This window comes from Nycticebus coucang, chromosome 21 (assembly GCF_027406575.1).
Source record: "Nycticebus coucang isolate mNycCou1 chromosome 21, mNycCou1.pri, whole genome shotgun sequence".
NCBI lineage: Eukaryota > Metazoa > Chordata > Mammalia > Primates > Lorisidae > Nycticebus > Nycticebus coucang.
The window spans coordinates 53,713,009-53,731,518 of NC_069800.1; the positions used below are offsets into that span (position 1 = coordinate 53,713,009).

General features: G+C 47.3%; 1 protein-coding gene and 1 pseudogene across 1 annotated transcript in view; one reads left to right on the forward strand and one right to left on the reverse strand.

The window, feature by feature from the left end:
* Nucleotides 1–3,549: 3,549 nt before the first annotated feature.
* LOC128573540 (major facilitator superfamily domain-containing protein 12-like) lies at nt 3,550–16,280 on the reverse strand (annotated as a pseudogene).
* The window catches only part of NCOA3 (nuclear receptor coactivator 3), a 130,731-nt gene continuing 127,878 nt past the window's right edge, over nt 15,658–18,510 (forward strand). The window contains exon 1 of the mRNA XM_053574324.1: nt 15,658–15,675. The gene's annotated coding sequence lies outside the window, so the exon portion shown is untranslated. The remainder of the gene's footprint in view (nt 15,676–18,510) is intronic.

The following is an 18,510-nucleotide window of genomic DNA, read 5'->3' on the forward strand; positions in this document are numbered from 1 at the left end:
TGAGACCAGCCTAAGCAAGAGCGAGTCTCTAAAAATAGCTGGCCATTGAGGCGGGAGTCTTTAATCTCAGCTACTTGGGAGGCTGAGGCAAAAGGATTGCTTAACCCCAAGAGATGGAGGTTGCTGTGAGCTATGATGCCACAGCACTCTACCAAGGGTGACAAAGTGAGACTCTGTCTCAAAAAACGAACAAACAAACAAACAAACAAACAAAAAACCTGATGGACACTCTCAAGAGCTGGCTGTCTTGACAACAAAGTTGTAGCACCTGCCTCTACCTCTAGCAAAAGTAACTCAGTTACTTTGTTTCTAGTTCCTGGGTGGGGGTAGGGTCCTAACTGTTTACTTTCCTGCTACCCACCAGATTCCCTCACCCTCTTTTATTTTTTGTAGAGACAGAGTCTCACTTTATGGCCCTCGGTAGAGTGCCGTGGCCTCACACAGCTCACAGCAACCTCTAACTCCTGGGCTTAAGCGATTCTCTTGCCTCAGCCTCCCGAGCAGCTGGGACTACAGGCGCCCGCCACAACGCCGGCTATTTTTTGGTTGCAGTTTGGCCGGGGCCGGGTTTGAACTCACCACCCTCGGTATATGGGGCCCGGCGCCCTGGTCACTGAGCCACAGGCGCCGCCCTCCCTCACCCTCTTTTGTGCTTGGATGTTTGTCAAGCCTGCTTGTTCTTTTTTTTGATAATGTATTATTCTTTTCTTATATTTTGATACCTTTTGTGTCTTTAATAACTATAAACTCACCTCTTAATTAGTTTTTATGCAAACATTCTATTATCTGAAATTCCAGGAGTCTAATCCACCTTTGCTTGGACTACTGACTCCCTGTCATAATTTCGGACTGTGTGAGCCCAAGGCTTCCTGTCCTGTCTTTGCATTTGCATTTCAGTCCAAGGTCTTTGCTTTTTGAGACTCATGAGGCCTCCTTTTCTGACAGTCAGAGCATCAGTTCATACTTACTGGTTTGGTTTTCAGTTCCATTTTTGCTTCTTGGCATCTGGGGATTTCCCTTTCTTTCTTATGAACTTGGTGATTCATTTGAAAGAATATTTCTTATCTTTTACTGAGAATTTCCAGGTGATTTTGTGGTGGTGGGGTAAAGCATTTCAGGTTATCTGATCTGCTGTATTGCTGGAAATGGACCAACTTCACTCTTCTTTTTTAGTGTCTTTTCTCTACTTCCTTGGATTGAACTTTTAGTTTCTATTCTTTATTATTATTATTATTGTTCTTATTATTATTGAGACAGAGTCTCATTCTGTTGCCCAGGCTACAGTGCCATGGCATCAGACTAGCTCACAGCAACCTCAAACTCCTGGTTCAAGCGATCCTCCTGTGTCAGCCTTGGAGTAGCTGGGACTGCAGGCCCCAACAGTGACACCCACCTTATTTTTCTATTTTTAGTAGAGACAGGGTCTCCTTCTTGCTCAGGCTGGTCTGGAACTCTTTTTGTTGTTGTTGAGGCAGAGTCTCACTATGTCGCCCTCCGTAGAGTGCCCTGGCATTGTAGCTCACAGCAGCCTCACACTCTTGGGCTTAAGAGATTCTCTTGTCTCAGCCTCCCAAGTAGCTGGGACTACAGGCACCTGCCACCATGCCCAGCTATTTTTTTGTTGCAGTTGTCATTGTTGTTTAGCCGGCCTGGGCCAGGTTCGGAACCCCCAGCCTTGGTGTATGTGACCAGCACCCTAACCACTGAGCTATGGGTGCTGAGCCTGGTCTGGAACTCTTGAGCTCAAGCAATCCTCCCTTCCAGGCCTCCCCGAGTGCTAGGATTACAAATGTGAGCAACTGCACCCAGCCTCAGTTTCTATACTTTCATTTCCCATCCTCTTCCCTTCTGTCTCGTATGTTTTATCCCTTCAGCTTCAAATACTTTTATTGGATTAATTAATTCATTTATTTTTATTTATTTATTTTTTTGTAGAGACAGAGTTTCACTTTATGGCCCTTGGTAGAGTGCCATGGCATCACACAGCTCACAGCAACCTCCAACTCCTGGGCTTAAGCGATTCTCTTGCCTCAGCCTCCCGAGTAGCTGGGACTACAGGCGCCCGCCACAACGCCCGGCTATTTTTTGGTTGCAGTTTGGCCGGGGCTGGGTTGGAACCCGCCACCCTTGGTATATGGGGCCGGCGCCTTACTGACTGAGCCACAGGCGCCGCCCCTAATTCATTTATTTTTAAGACAGTCTTGCTCTCTCACCCTGGGTATACTGCAATTGCATCATCATAGCTCACTGATCCTCCTGCCTCACCCTTCTGAGTAGCTGGGAGTACAAGCATGTACCACTATATGCTACTAAGTTTTCTGTTTTTTTTTTTTTTTTTTGTACAGATAGGATCTGTTATGTTGCTCAGGTTGGTCTCAAACTCCTGATCTTAAGTAATCCTTCTGCCATGGCCTCCCAGAATAGTAGAATTTATAGGTGTGAGCCATGGTTGCCAGACCCAAATCCCTTTTTTAACTAGCTAATTGACTCTGTAGTTTCTAATTTAAATTCACTCCAAAGGGAAATCTGACAGGTCAATCTAGCTTTGTTTGGCCAGATATTTTGTGACTAGCCATCTTATTATTTTTTGAAACAGGGTCTCATTCTTTTGCCTGGGCTAGAGAGCAGTGATGTTCTCAGAGCTGGCTGCAACCTCAGACTCCTGGGCTCAAGCAATGCTTTTGCCTCACCCTCCCTAAGTGCTAAGATTATAGGTGTGAGCCATTGCACCTGGCCCCAGCCATCTTCTAAATCACTGACCAGCCTATACATTAGCTGCCCTTACTCGGTGAGGGCGTATTTGAATCAATCAGCTGTGGTGTGAGCGGAAGTGGCCAGTCACGTAGTACCAAAGACAGTGACTTCTGCCCTTCCTTTAGAAGGGCCTGTAGGTGGGACAGACATCAAGACTGATGTGTACAGTAACATCCTTAACAGGCTTTGCAATGTAGTTGATTGGCAATAGTTATAGAGGTCCCCCCACCCCCACCCGCCACGTCCTCTCTTTATTCACTTCCAGCAGAGCCCGCTGTGCAGCCAGCAGGGGTCTCCTGGCAGGCTCAGGTTAACAGTACCATCCCCAGGGGGGCCTAACACCATCTAGAGACCCCCCGGGTGGAAGTGGGGTGCAAACTGGTGCAGACTCAGAGCAGTCCCTGGACCTCACTGGGACCCTCACTTCCTGCCCTCTACTCCAGAGGGGGGCACCCAAGTCCTCCAGGAGGCTGGGAATGGATGAGTGTTAAGGTTGGGGCACAGCCCCAACAGCCCCTGGATGCCTAAAGATCAGCTACTGGGTTCCCCCCACTGCCCTCACCCAGGTCCACACTCCCGGAGCCAAATAAGAAGCCAGAAGTCAGGGAGCTTCACCCAGTGGCCTCAGGCTGGATGTCACCATGCAGAAATGTGGATCACTTGCATAGGTACAGAAGTCCATGGGGGCATCAGGGTTGGGTGCCGGGGTCCCAGCTCTGGTGCGGATGGGCCAGATGAGGAGGCTGCAGAGAGAGAGGGTGGCAGCCACACCCCCGCCGCCTGTCGCGACCACCATCACCCAGTGGTAGAAGCCCACACAGGTCCTGTAGCAGAGCTCCGAGATTCCTCCCGAAACACTTGCTTCATGAGGAAGGAGGAGAAGAAACCGCTGAGGTACATCACCAGGCGATGGTTGCAATGAACCTTTGGGCAGGTGGAGGGAATAGGTAAGGTACATGGCCATGTAGGTCTGGGACAGGTTCACAATGAGCCTGATAAAAAGCCGGCTCCTGAAGCCAGTCTTTCCAGAGCAGCAGAGGGCAGGCCACAGGGGCCACCAAGGGGCAGCTCTCATCTGGCTCTTCCAGCCTCTGCCGGCGCCTCTCTCGGGTGCCCAGGCGGAACAGCAGCAAGAAGACGGCTCCAACGCCTACCACCAACAGGGAGAGGTTCCCAAACACTGGTACATCCTGGACCCGGAGCTGGTCACTGACACTGATGTCCTCAGTGGGCCCCATGCGTGAAGAGCCCTGCAGGTGGAGTAGGAGCCAGGCAGCGCCGTAGACCGTGATACTGGCCACCACAGTGAAGGCATACCTGAGTGCTGTGAGCTCCACCTTCTCGTGGTCGTTGGTGACCAGCTCTGGGATGAGGCTGAGGTGGGAGATCTGTGTGGCAGCCCAGACAAACTGGAAGACGACAATGAAGGGCCCATAGTAAAGGAGGGCAGCCCACTCAGGCGTGGCCACCCTGCAGCCCAGGCAAGGGCTGAAGATGAAGGGGAAGGACAGCAGGACGCAGATGGTGCCGACTAGGTGCCAGGCCTTGCGCAGGCCGCAGCGGGATCAGCAGCTGGCGGCGCGGTCGGCCTCATAGCCCACGAGGGGCGTGCACAGCCCATCGGCCACCTGGCCCAGCAGCAGCAGCAGGCCAGCGCCGCGCGAACTGTAGGCGCGCACCGAGTGCAGGTAGAGCAGCAGGTAAGTGAACCCCATGCATGCGCACAGGTCGTTGAGGAAGTGGCTCACAGCGTAGCTGAGCCTCGCCAACGGGGACATCGGCCGCGGAACGTCCCTGCCACAACCGCTGGGGGCCCCGGGCCCATGGCGCCAAGCCGTGGGGACGTGCCACAACCAGGGACCCCCCACCTGGCGTGACTCTGACCCTTGCTCGCCAGGCACCTAAGTGCCCAGTCCACGCCCGGCTCTGCTCAGCTGCTGTCCTTGTTTTGTTTTTTTGTAAAGCTAGAATCTTAACTTGGCTTATACTTCACCCCTGGCATAGACAGATAATTGTTTTCCTGTCCCTACACATCCGCTCCTTCCATATTCCTACTCTATAATTACTAAATAATTGGAAGAAGACCAACTCCTGGGCTTAGGTGATTCTCTTAAATAGAAGAGACTATTCTATTTAAGAGAATCACCTCAGCCTCTTAAATAGCTGGGACTACAGGTGCCCCCCTACAACGCCCAGCTATTTTTTGTTGCAGTTTGGCCAGGCAGAGTTTGAACCTGACACCCTCGGTATATGGGGCCAGTGCCCTATCCACTGAGCTACAGGCGCCGCCCACTGTCATCATTTTAAAACCCAGCTTGAGGCTCCGTGCCCGTAGCTCAGCGGCTATACCAGAGCTGGCAGGATCGAACCCAGCCCTGGACTGCCAAAGAACAATGACAGCTACAACCAAAAACTAGCTAGGCACTGTGGTGGGCACCTGTAGTCCCAGCTATTTGGGAGGGTGAGGCAAGAGAATCGCTTAAGCCTAGGAGTTGGAGGCTGCTGTGAGCTGTGACGACACTCTACCCAGGGCGACAGCTTGCAGCTCCGTCTCAAAAAAAAAAAAAAAGAATACAAAATTTTTGTTACAGAAATTTATTATTTATTTATTTATTTTTGACTGCTGTGGCATCCCATCTCACAGCAACCTCCAACTCCTGGGCTCAAGCGAGTCTTCTGCCTCCACCTCCCAAGTAGCTGGGTCCACAGACCCCCGCCACAATGCCTGGCTATTTTTTGGTTGCAGCCATCATTGTTTGGCCGGCCTGGGCTGGATTCCAACCTGCCAGCTCAGGTGTATATGGCTGGTGCCTTAGCCACTTGAGCCACAGGCGCCGAGCTGGAAGTTAGGATTTCTTTCTTTCTTTCTTTTTTTGCAGTTTTTGGCTGGGGCCGGGCTTGAGCCCACCACCTTCGGTATATGGGCCCGGTGCCTTACTCCTTGAGTCACAGGTGCCGCCCTGTTACAGAAATGTATATATGTGTATGTACATCTTTATTTGTAAATGCATCTCTTTGTTTTTTACTGTTTTTTTTTTAGCCAGGGCTAGGTTTGAACCCGCCACCTCCGGCATATGGGACTGGCGCCCTACTCCTTGAGCCACAGGCGCCGCCCTGTTTTTTACTTTTAAAGAGACAAAGTCTCATTCTGTCACTGAGGTTGGAGTGCAGTGGTACAATCATAGCTCAATGCAGCCTCGAGTTCCTGGGCTCAAGTGATCCTTTTGCCTCATTCTCCTGAGTGACTGGGACTACAGGTATGTGCCGCCATGCCTGGGTAATTTTTAAACTTTTTTGTAAAGGCAGGAGGATTGTACTATGTTGCCTAGGCTGGTCTCAAACTCTTAGCCTCAAGGGATCCTCCCACATTGGCCTCCCAAAGTGCTGGGATTATGGCATGAGTCACCATATGCAGCCTCCTTCTTATGCCTAAGAAGTTGGCAATGGTGGCTGTTTCTGGGATCAGAAGTGGGTGGCTGAGGGACTTACCTTGCATTCCCTTTGTAGAATTAAAAAAAAAAGAAGATAAAATAAAGGCAGGAGGAAAAGAGGAGGAGAGGAAAGAAAATGTAATAAAAGCCTTTATATTAAGATTGGAAGATTTTGCTGAAGAATGGTGAGTCTTCAAATTTATGTCTCTCTAAGGGTGAAGGGTAAGGATGAAACTGGTTCCTCAAAGCTGCACCTCATACACCATCACCTTCCCACTGCAGACTGTCTCACTTCTTGCTTAGATCTATACTTAGAGGGTACTGGGTTCTCAGTTCTATATACTAAGGCTGTCAAAAAAGTTTGAGGCTGTGAAAAAGAATGCAGAGGCCAAAAAATCACCCTCATAGTTCCTTGTCTTTAAACTTTTGTTAGACACAGCAACAAATATATTAACAGTTCTCGTTGTGATTTGTTATTCAGACTTTTCTTTTCTTTCTTTCACATCCTTTTTTCTTTTTTTTTTTTGTGGTTTTTGGCTGGGGCTAAGATTTGAACCCACTACCTCTGGCATATGGGGCCGGTGCCCTACTCCTTGAGCCACAGGTGCCACCCTCACATCCTTTTTTCTTTTCTTTTCTTTTTTTTTAGAGACAGAGTCTCACTTTGTCGCCCTCAGTAGAGTGCAGTGGCGTCATAGCTCACAGCAACCTCCAGCTCTTGGGCTTAGGCGATTCTCTTGTCTTGGCCTCCCAAGTGCTGGGACTACAGGTGCCCACCACAACGCCCAGCTATTTTTATTGCAGTTTGACCAAGGCTGGGTTTAAACCTGCCACCCTTGGTATATGAGGGCGGCGCCCCACTCGCTGAGCCACAGGCACCGCCTTCCACATCCTTGTTAACACTTGTTTTTTATTTTTTAGCCATTCTACAATGGGTACTTTTTTTTTTTTTTTTTGTAGAGACAGAGTCTCACTGTACCTGCCCTCAGGTAGAGTGCCGTGGCGTCACACGGCTCACAGCAACCTCTAACTCTTGGGCTTACACGATTCTCCTGCCTCAGCCTCCGGAGCAGCTGGGACTACAGGCGCCCGCCACAATGCCCGGCTATTTTTTTGTTGCAGTTTGGCCGGGGCTGGGTTTGAACCCGCCACCCTCGGCATATGGGGCCGGCGCCCTACTCACTGAGCCACAGGCGCCGCCCGGGTACTTTTTTTTTTTTTAAGACAGAGTCTCAAGCTGTTGCCCTTGGTAGAGAGCTGTGACATCACAGCTCACAGCAACCTCCAACTCCTGGGCTGAAGTGATTCTCCTGCCTCCACCTCCCAAGTAGCTGGGACTACAGGTGCCTGCCACAATGCCTGGCTATTTTTTGGTTGCAGCTGTCATTGTTGTTTGGCGGGTCCCCGGGCTGGATTCGAACCCGCCAGCTCAGGTGTATGTGGCTGGCGCCTTAGCCACTTGAGCCACAGGTGACGAGCCTACAATGGATACGTCTAAAGAATTTGATAGTAAATGATTTTTTCCCAGCAAATGCACTTAATTAATGTAAGTTCAGAAAGAAAAAAAAAACCGTACATGATCTGGGCTTCAAATTCTTCCACCTGTGGAGAATCATTTGCAGGTTGTAGGGCAGGACAAATCTGTTGCAGTCAACCCAGGTGCCAATTCCAATGGGCTCATGTGCGATCTCTGACACAAAAATCACAGGTCACAAAACCCTGATGTAGATTTAAAGGAAGAGGCATGAACTAGATCAATCTTGATTATATGCTTTACTGCCAAAAATTTGCCTTAAACATGCTTCTTCTCAGGGGTTGTTTTGCCATTTTTAAGCAAAACAACAAATAAAATATCCCTTGGCGCTAAATCACACCCGTCTGTCTGCCTGTCTCGCTCCCTCTCCTCTTCAGCTATGTGTCCTTCCCAGGGAAAGAAGGGGTTCAGAGTGCAGCCTCCACAGGGGGTGGAGCCTGGGCCTGTGCCAGCTCATTTCAGAGTAGGTATTTCAAAACAGAGTTTTAGGCATGCACAGGGCTTAGGCTTGTGCCCAAGTGGTCCATTTTCACTTGCAGGGAATTTCAGACTGTAATTACTATAATGAGGCAAAATGGGGGGAAAAAGGAGAAAATTGTTATTAAGTCCTGTATATTAAACCCAAGTTTGGAACTGCCATACATCATCCATAGTAACATTTAGGAGTGCTTTGTGCTCAACACTGTTCTTAGGGCTTTCACTATATTCTTTTACTTAATCCTCCTAGTACTCTATGACATAGGTATGGTGGTCATTACTATCATTGCTCTCATTTTAGGAAACGGAGACACAGAAAGTTCAGGTAAGTAGCCATTATCACATGGCCTTGTAAGCGGCAGAACCAGCTTAGCGAGTAAGGCAGTGAGTGCCAAAGCCCACACTTTTTTTTTTTTTTTGTAGAGACAGAACCTCACTTTATCGCCCTCAGTAGAGTGCTGTGGCATCACAGCTCACAGCAACCTCCAACTCCTGGAGCCCAGGCGATTCTCTTGCCTCAGCCTTCCGAGTAGCTGGGACTACAGGCATCTGCCACAAGACCTGGCTGGCTATTTTTTTTTTTTGCAGTTTGGCCGGGGCTAGGCTCGAACCCACCACCCTACCCACTGAGCCACAGGCACTGCCCCAAAGCCCACACTCTTAACCACTAGGCTATTGTGTCACGCAGTAAAAGAGGGAAGATTGCCCAGAACTATGAGAGCAGTAGGTACAGAAGCAGAGGCCCCAGGCTAGTGCGGATAACTGAGAGGCAGTCACTCACTCATCCATTCATTTATTTCATATTTATTTTTGAGACAGAGTCTCACTATGTTACCCTTGGTAAAGTGCTGTGGCATCACAGCTCACAGCAACCTCAAACTCTTGGGCTTAAGTGATTCTCTTGCCTCAGCCTCCCAAGTAGCTGGGACCACAGGTGCCCACCACAGCCCTATTTTTCTGTTGCAGTTGTCATTGTTGCTTAGTTGGCCTGGGCTGGGTTCAAACCCACCAGCCTCAATGTATGTGGCTGGTGCTGTAACCACTGTGCTATGGGTGCTTGGCCTCATCCATTCATTAAACAGTGGATGTTTGCATTCTCAGATTCTCTCTCTCTCTCATTTTTTTTGAGTCAGAGTCTCTGGGTAGAGTGCTGTGGCATCATAGATCACAGCAACCTTGATCTCTTGGGCTCAAGTGATCTTCTTGCCTCATTTTTTTCTATTTTTTTAGTAGAGATGGGGGTGTCACTTTTGCTCAGGCTAGTCCCAAACTCATGACCTCAAGCAATCCACCGGCCTCAGCCTCCCAGAGTGCTAGGAGTACAGGCATGATCCACCATGCCCGGCCTTTCTCTTTTATTCTGAGACAGAGTCTTGCTCTGCTGCCCTGGGTAGAGTGCTGTAATATTATAGTTCACAGCAACCTCCAAGTCTTGGGTTCAAGCTATCCTCTTGCCTCAGTTTTTCTATTTTTTAGTACAGACAGGTCTTGCTTTTGCTCAGGCCGGTCTCTAATTTGTGACCTCAAGAAATCCACCTGCCTCAGCCTCCCAGATTGCTGAGATTACAGGTGTGAGCCACCGCACCCGGCTTTTCTCTTTCTTTTCTCTGAGACAGAGTCTCACTCTGTCGCCCTGGGTAGAGTGCAGTGGCATTATTGTCATCACAGCTCACTGCAACCTCAACCTCCCTTGTGAGGTTGCCTGCAACCTCAATCCTCCTGTCTCAGCCTCCCAAATTGCTGGGACCATAGGCTTCTGCCACAATGCCTGGCTAATGTTTTTTTCTGTTTTTAGTAGTGATAGGGTTTCTCTCTTGCTCAGGCTGGTCTTGAACTCTTCTGTCAAGAGATCTCCCTTCGGGCGGTGCCTGTGGCTCAGTGAGTAGGGCGCCAGCCCCATATACCGAGGGTGGAGGGTTCAAACCCAGCCCCGGCCAAACTGCAACAGCCGGGTGTTGTGGCGGGCGCCTGTAGTCTCAGCTGCTCGGGAGGCTGAGGCAAGAGAATCACGTAAGCCCAAGAGCTGGAGGTTGCTGTGAGCTGCGTGACGCCATGGCACTCTACTGAGGGCATTAAAGTGAGACTCTGTCTCTACAAAAAAAAAAAAATTAAATTAAAAAAAAAAAAAGAAGAGATCATCCTTCCTCAGACTCCCAAGAGTGCTAAGACTATAGACGTCAGCCACTATGTCTGGCCATAACATCTCTTTTGACATTCATTCATTCTTTGGCATCCTGCATTTGGACTTGATTGTGAGTTGATGTGATGCTTCAACTGTGGCAGCAATCTTGTGAACCTGAGCCTATAAGCTAAGGACAGAAAGCTAGCATGCTGATGAAGGTAGAGCAGAAAAACTGTAACATCCCTGACCTTGAAAACACACTCTGGAACTGTCCACCTCTAGACAAGTTATGTGAGACAATTAAATGTCTTTAGTGTTTATGCACCTGTGGAGAGACAGTAAAGCAGGAGTTAAGAATATGAGTTTATATGTCTGGGTTTATATCCTGACTCTACCACTTAGTAGCTCATAACTTTGGGCAAGTTACTTGCTTGGTGCCTCTATTTACTCATCTGTAAAAAGGAGATAATAAAAGACTCACTGCTTAGGGCTCTTCTAAGAGAATTGAATAAACTAATGTATGTAAAGAACTTCAGAAAGTGCCTGGTAAGTATAAGTTCTCTATGATTTCTGGCTAATACCATATTTTTTTTTCTGCCATAAGTTTATTCCCCCCTTGCTTTGTATTTTGGAAAATTTCAGGTCTACAAGAGTAATGCAATAAACACCTGTGTACCCTAAACCTAAATCTACTAATTGATTACATTTTGCTCACATAAACTCTCTGTGTGTATTTTTTCCCCCAAATCATTTGGGAGTAAGTTGCAGGGAGGCTAGTTAGTTAATATGATTACCAGTCTGGTAATATACAACATATACAACACGTGACCTAAGCTAGTTCAATTGAACAGATTCCTCTTTGGAACTTGAATTATGGAATAGGGTGGTGAGAAGACAGGAAAAAATGATTGCTTTTCTCTAGATCTCCTGCTAGTCCTGGATAAGATGTTTAAGTATCTTCTTTCCCTTTTCTTTTTCTCTCTTTTTTTTTTTTGAGACAGAGTCTCATTTTATTGCCCTTGTTAGAGTGCTATGGCATCACAGCTCACAGCAACCTCCAACTCCTGGGCGTAGGTGATTCTCTTGCCTCAGCCTCCCAAGTACCTGGGACTACAGGTCCCTGCCACAATGCCTAGCTATCTTTTTTTTTTTTTTGGCAGTTTGGCCGGGGTGGGTTTGAACCCACCACCCTCGGTATATGGGGCCAGCCCCCTACCCACTGAGCCACAGGCACCGCCCTCTTTTTCTTTCCTTCCTCCCTCCCTTTCTTTCCCTTCCCTTCCTTCCTTTTCTTTTTTTTTTTTTTTTTTGCAGTTTTTGGCCAGGGCTGGGTTTGAACCCACCACCTCTGGTGTATGGGGCCAGCGCCCTACTCCTTTGAGCCACAGGCTCTGCCCTTTATTTATCTTTTAGACAGAATCTCAGTTGCCCTGGGTAGAGTGCCATGGCATCATAGCTTATAGCAACCTCAAACTCTAGAGGAGGCCAGAGCCAGGTTAGAACCCTTGGTGCATGTGGCTGGTGCCGTAACCACTGTGCTATGGGTGCCGAGCCTGTTTTTCTGTTTTTGGTACAGAGAAAGTCTCACTCTTGCTCAGGCTGGTCTGGAACTCCTGAACTCAGGCGATTCGCCTGCTTGGCCTTCCAGAGTGCTAGGATTACAAGTGTGAGCCACCGTGCTCAGACTCTTCCCTTGGTTTCTGACATTGGTGGCCTGTCTACCCTTCCCTTCAATTCTGTCAGTTCTTGCATATGATTTTACTACATTCCAGAATCTATTGCTGTTACTTGCAACCCAAGAACTCTAACCACACACCTGCCCTTGAGGAAGAAAGGAACCATCTTGGGGGCATGTAAGCAATGTAAGCAGAGGCTTCTTAGAGTCAGAAATGTTGTGGGCAGATTCTCTTCATTTTGGAGGGTTTGTGCTAGGCGATCTTCTAATCTTATCCTCAGATAGTTTATGCTTCTGGGTCCTGATAGGCCAACCAAATTTTATTGTGGAGATAATTTCAGAATTAAAAATTATTCTTCTCGGGCGGCGCCTGTGGCTCAACGGAGTAAGGCGCCAGCCCCATATGCCAGAGGTGGTGGGTTCAAACCCAGCCCCAGCCAAAAACTGCAAAAAAAAAAAAAAAAAAAAAATTATGATTCTCACTCGGTGCCGGTAGCACAGTGGTTACGGTGCCAGCCACATACACTTAAGGTGGCAGGTTCGAACCTGGCGTGGCCCTGCTAAAAAAGTGACAACTACAACAAAAAATAGTCAGGCAATGTGGTGGGTGCCTGTAGTCCCAGCTACTTGGGAGGCTGAGGCAAGAGAATCGCTTAAGCCCAAGAGTTGGAGGTTGCTGTGAGATGTGTGATGCTATGGGACTCTACTGAGGGTGACATAGTGAACTCTGTCTCAAAAAACAAAAACAAACAAAGAAACTATTCTTCTTGCCTATTTAAAATTCTTAACCACATTTCAACAAAAGTTCACACTTACATATTGTTTTAATTATCTGTTACTGCATAATAAACCATTGCAACTGTTTACTAACTTAAAGAACAGCCACTTTGGCTGGCCTGAGGGCTCACACCTGTAATTATAGCACACTGGGAGGCTGAGAAGGGCGGATCCTCTGATTTCAGGAATTGGAGACCAGGCTAAGCAAGAGAGAGACCCTGTCTCTACTAAAAATACCAAAAATCTGCCAGCTGTTTTGGTGGGTACTTGTAGTCCCAGCTACTCAGGAGGATCACCTGAACTAAGGAGTTGAGGCTGCTGTGAGCTAGGCTGACTCCACAGCACTCTAGCTTGGGGCAACAGAGTGAGACTTCTGTCTAAAAAATAAACAAACAAAGCAACCAACCACTTTGTTATCTTCTTGATTACATGAATCTTGAATTACATGAATCTTCTTGAATCTTGATAACATGATTCTTTAGGTTGACTGAGTTCATTGGTTCTTTTGTTCCAGGACTGGTTGTGTTGGTCAGGGCTGTATCTACCTGGGGCCTCTAAGGACTGGAATATGTGAGAGGGCTGCTCATGTGACTGGCAGTTGCTGCTGGTCTTGTCTTGGATCTCAGCTGGGGCTTTCAATGGAGTGCCTCAGATATTCTCCCTGTAGTCTCTCCATGAGGCTTGGGTTTCCATAACTGGCAGCTGGGTTCCCAGGGGAAGGAAGTGGAAGATGCTAATTATCTTGAGGGCTAGACCTGAAAGAAAGTGAGTCCACCATATTACTTCCACCATTTCCATTGCCCAAATAGTCACAGACCCAAGCTCAATTCAAAGAAGACGAAATACAGACTATGTCTTGATGGAGGAGTGGACTATACAAACAGGGAGGAAAGAATAATGGATGGCAGGTACCTCCATACTCAGTTAACTTAAATTTCGAGTCTAGAGTTGTGTTTCCTTATGTCACTTACTATGAGGTCATCATGAAATCCTGTCACAGCACAGAAGTTACTGCTTCTTGGAAGCCTTCTCCAACACCCTTTGAGTTAGAGGTTTGTTCTTCATGATTATCAAACAACTTATCCATGCTTTTTATTTTTAGTATCAGTTATATATACTAACTTATACATGTATGTATGTCTTCCATGAAAATATATATGTGAACATATATGTATTTGAATCAACATATTAATTTCTTTTCTTCCTTCCTCTTCTTTCCTTTTCTCTTTTTTTTTGACAGCGTCTCACTATGTCACCTGGGTAAAGTGCGGTGGTATCGTAGATTATAGCAACCTCAAACTCAGGCATGACCAATCCTCTTGCCTCAGCCTCCTGAGTAGCTTGGACTATAGGCATGCACCACTATGCCTGGCTAGTTTTTCTAATTTTAGTAGAGATGGGGTCTCATTCTTGCTCAGGCTGGTTTCAAACTCATGAGCTCCAGTGACTCACCTGCCTAAGCCTTCCAGAGTGCTAGGAATACAGTCATGAGCCACATACCTGGCCCTTTACTCCTTTCTTTTTTTTCACAAGTACTCACTTTTTTTTTTTTTTTTTGAGACAGAGGCTCAAGCTGTTGCCCTGGGTAGAGTGTTGTGGCATCACAGCTCACAGCAACCTCCAACTCCTGGGCTCAAGCGATTCTCCTGCCTCCACCTCCCAAGTTGCTGGGATTACAGGCGCCCACCACAACGCCCAGCTATTTTTTTTTTTGGTTGCAGCTGTCATTGTTCTTGGCGGGCCTGGGCTGGATGCGAACCCACCAGCTCAGGTGTATGTGGTTGGTGCCTTAGCCACTTGAGCCACAGACGATGAGCCAGTACTCACTTTCTTTTTAATCAAGTCAAATTTAGCAGTGGGCGGGGATGTTGCATACCAACTTTAGTTACACAGGGTTGATAAGCTCTGATAACCCACTACCACAGGACCAGCCATAAGAATTTACTAAATGCTTATTATAACTAGGCACCGATGTAGGTACTGGAGATACCAGTGATCTATACAGATGAATTCCCTGACCTCATTGGCCTGATAGTCCAGAGAGGAAGATGGACAATTAAAAAGAATATTTAGGGCGGTGCCTGTGGCTCAGTGGGTAGGGCGCTGGCCCCATATACCGAGGGTGGCGGGTTCAAACACGTCCCCATCCAAACTGCAACAAAAAATAGCCAGGCATTGTGGCAGGCACCTGTAGTCCCAGCTACTCGGGAGGCTGAGGCAAGAGAATCGCCTAAGCCCAGGAGCTGGAGGTTGCTGTGAGATGTGACGGCACAGCACTCTACCGAGGATGATAAAGTAAGATGCTGTCTCAAAAAATAAATAAATAAATAAATAAAAAATAAAAAAAATATACAGGCTCGGCACCTGTAGCTCTAGTGGCTAAGATGCCAGCCACATACATCAGAGCTGGCAGGTTTGAATCCAGCCCGGGCCTGCCAAACAACAATGACAACTACAACCAAAAAATAGCCAGGCATTGTGGCGGGCGCCTGTGGTCCCAGCTATTTGGGAGGCTGAGGCAAGAGAATCGCTTAAGCCCAAGAGTTGGAGGTTGCTGTGAGCTGTGATGCCACAGCACTCTACCCAAGGCAACAGCTTGAGGCTTTATTTTTTTTTGCAGTTTTTGGTTGGGCTGGGTTTGAACCCACCACCTGCAGCATATGGGGCCGGTGCCTTAGTCCTTTGAGCCACAGGCACTGCTTGTGAGGCTCTATTTAAAAAAAAAAAAAAAAAAAAATTCAGGTGGTGTTAATCATTACAAAGAAAATAAAGCAGAGTGATATGATTCTGTGTGTGTGTATTTTGTGCTTTACAAGTTCTACCTGAGGAGGATACATTGCAACAGAGATCTGAATAACAGTAGGGAATAAGCCAGGAAAAAAGAAAATTCCAGACAAAGAGAACAGTGAGTACAAAGTATCTGAGGCAGGAATACGCTTGGCACAAGGAACATGCTTGGCATTTTCATGAAAGTTAGTGTCTTATATGAGGTGAGAAATAGGGAGAGATATATTCCTTGAAATCATAGAAGGAAAATGAGATCAAATCAATTAGACTCTCAATTTTTTTTTTTTTTTTTTTGTGATTTTTGGCCGGGGCTGGGTTTGAACCGGCCACCTCCGGCATATGGGACTGGTGCCCTACTCCTTGAGCCACAGGCGCCACCCAGACTCTCAATTTTTTTCAATGCAATGGGATGTCACTGGAAGTAATGGGATGTCACTGTATTCAGGTTGAAAGTGACATGATTTAATTTATGATTGTTCAAGGATCCCTCTGTCTACTTTGTGGACTGTAGCTCGTGGAGGGCCAATGGGAGAAGCAAGGAGAGGTCCTGGGAGACAAGTTCAGTTGCTCAGGTGAAAGGCCACGTGGATCTGAATATTTTATCTCTGGTGAAGGAGCGAATCCATCAATGCAGCATATATGGACTGACATATACTATAGTGAGCTCTGTAGTGGGTGCTCAGGATGCCTCAGGGAACAAAAGAGACAAGACCTCACCTTCATGGAGCTTTCATTCATGGGAGGAAAGGAGATAATAGGTGATATAAGATGCTTCCAATGATAAAACTGCCTGTGGCTCAGTGGGTAGGACACCAGCCCCATGTACCGAGGGTGGTAGGTTCGAACCTGGCCACGGCCAAACTGCAACAAAAAAATAGCTGGGCCTTGTGGCAGGTGCCTGTGGTCCCAGCTACTCGGGAGGCTGAGGCAAGAGAATCGCCTAAGCCCAAGAGCTGGAGGTTGCTGTGAGCTGTGATGCCACGCTACTGAGGGCAATAAAGTGAGACCATGTCTCTAAACAACAACAACAACAACAAAACTGCTTTGAAGAGAAATGAAGCAAGGAAGAGAGGAAGGGGAAGCTGAGGTCAGAGTAGACAGGAACTTAAAATATAGAGCAATTAAAGAAAGCCTCACTGAAGAAGTGGCATTTGGACTATGACCATGGGGAGATGAGGGACTAAGCTATTTGGTTTTTCTGGGGAAAAAGGTGTTCTAGGCAGAGGAAATCCCAAGTGCAAGGTCTCTGAGACCAGAGTGTGCTAAATAAGCATGTTGGAGGGAACCAAGGAGTCTCATGTAACTGGGCTACATAAGGGAGTCCCAGGGAAGCTGGTGAAGAGCTTGGAGAGGGAAAGGAGGGGCAAGAGATAGGTTGTGTGGGGCTTTGCAGGTTACTTCAAGGATTCTGCAGACATAAACTTACTTGGTTTCTTACCAGGATTCCTCCAGCTGCTGTGTTGAGAAAAGACCCTGGGGGAAAAGGTAGAAGCAGGGAGAACAGTAAGAAAGTTACTGTAACATATAGTCCTGGTGGGAAATGATGGTTATGACAGTGGAACTAGTAAGTGGTCAGGTTACTTTATTTTATTAAACCTCAACACATTTAATACAGATTTAATATTATATCTGATATATAGTCCACATTAAAATTCGCCCCCAAATTCATTTTTTTAATTGTTGGGGATTCATTGAGGGTACAAAAAACTAGGTTGCACTGATTGCATTTGTTAAGTAAAGTCCTTCTTACAATTGTATCTTGTCCCCAGGTTTGTCACACACCGAGACCCCCCTCCCTCCTTCCCTCTCTCTGCTCTTCCTTGGCCCCACTCACCTCCTTCCTCTCACTCTCTGCTTTCCCCTCAAAATTCTGTTTTTTTTTTTTTTTTTGAGTCAGGGTCTCAAGCTGTTTCCCTGGGTAGAGTGCCGTGGCATCACAGCTCGCAGCAACCTTCAACTCCTGGGCTCAATTGATTCTCCTGCCTCCACCTCCCAAGTAGCTGGGATTACAGGTGCCTGCCATAACGCCTGGCTATTTTTTGGTTGCAGCCATCATCACTGTTGTTTGGTGGGCCCAGCTGGATTCGAACTGGCCAGCTCAGGTGTATGTGGCTGGCTCCTTAGCCACTTGAGCCACAGGCACCCAGCCCCTCAAAATTCTTTTTACATAAAAAATTTTCCTGGATACAATTCTCACCTGTGCATTTGTTTTTCACCTTTTTCATGCTATGATATTTTTATTATTTATTTACTTATTTATTTTTGAGACAGAGTCTCACTACGTTGCCTTGGTAGAGTGCCATGTGACACAGCTGACAGCAACCTCAAACTCTTGGGCTTAAGAGATTCTTTCGCCTCAGCCTGGCAAATATCTGGGACTACAGGCGCCTGCTATAGAGCCCAGCTATTATTATTTTTTGTAGTTGTCATTGTTGTTTAGCTGGCCCGGGTCAGTTTCGAACCCCAGCCAGCCTTGGTGTATGTGCCCGGCTCCCTAACCGCTAAGTTACAGGCGCTGAGCCCATGCTATGATATTCTTAAGAGTCCAGGATAGTTTTGTTGACTATCTGGTTTTGTCTGATTATTTTTTCATGATTTAGGTTAGCTTTTTGTTTTTTCTTTTGGCAAAAATATGACAGAAGGAGCATTATGATTTCCCCATTGCATCATATCAGGAGACACACAATGACAGTTTGATCCATCATTGGTGATGGCCCGAATACTCTGATAAGGTGGTGGTGGTTGCCACATCTCCCCATCGTAAAGAAACTATTCTCTGCTGAAAGTCGTAAATAACTCCGTGGGTTCGTGCTCACCTGGGGACGCCAAAAAATATAAAAAGTAGATATTCCGTGGGAAGATGCCTCAGGACTGAATATACCGTTGCTGGACAACCTTCCACTCAGTGAAAGGTTTAGCATCTACAGCGTCGTGGCTTCTGACGTTGTGCCTC